Genomic DNA, 995 nt, shown 5'->3' with positions numbered 1-995 from the left:
TGTACTGACATGTGGCTAAGCTAATACTAGATCTTTATACTTAAAACCCAGAAAGAAAAGTGTGCTTGAACAAGTCTGAACCAAAATAACATGGATATTTACAACTTTGGCCGGGCACATGATATATATATATATATAGAGAGAGAGAGAGAGAGAGAGAGAGAGAGAGAGAGAGAGAGAGAGAGAGAGAGAGAGAGAGAGAGAGAAGGGGAATTTAATGGAATATTAAGTTGGATAAATATTTTGAGCAAACTACCTTATTGACTGTCTCTAGCTATTCTGCAACTAGCTAGTAAGGCATTATTAGTATATGTGAGTCTCACATAAATTGGTCGTAATTGTCCGTTTTTCTTGTAGTATCAAATAAATGCAAAAAATACAGATATTATTAAAAAAAAGTAATACAACATATATATAATATTTATTCTAATTAGGCTTGAACAATTATGATGGAATTACGTATGTACGTACATCATTCCCGTTATTCATCATGATGTTAATAATTCATGCATGGGTAGTTTCAACTAAGATCTATGCCTCTAGAAAACTTTCATCACTAGAATAAAACGAGCAAAAGTGATAATTTTTTTTACGTGCCGACGTCCAAAAGTTTATTGAATAAATTCTGATTGTCATGGAGTGCACACGATATATTGTGAGGACCGAATAAAACCCAATTGATGACCGTAAATTCCTAAAAACTATAATGCTAATTATGTTTAAGAGCTTTTTTATTCACCATTTCAGCCATCACTCGGGTGGCAGACACCACCTAAAACGACGGCCGACTGCTAATTTAGTTCGTCGAAACCTAACAAGTAGTCATTGGAACCGAGTCGTCGGCATCGGCTAAAGTCTAGCGTAACTTGCATTAGTCTTTTATTTTTAAATATATATATATATACATATATTATAAGCGTTGAAAATTGTATTTTAGTTATGGTGAGATCGAAATTAAACTGATGCGCTAGCAAGCCTCTGGTTGAAAAGTGTAA

This window comes from Carya illinoinensis, chromosome 9, assembly GCF_018687715.1.
Source record: "Carya illinoinensis cultivar Pawnee chromosome 9, C.illinoinensisPawnee_v1, whole genome shotgun sequence".
Taxonomy (NCBI): Eukaryota; Viridiplantae; Streptophyta; class Magnoliopsida; order Fagales; family Juglandaceae; genus Carya; species Carya illinoinensis.
This window is presented reverse-complemented; position numbering follows the sequence as displayed.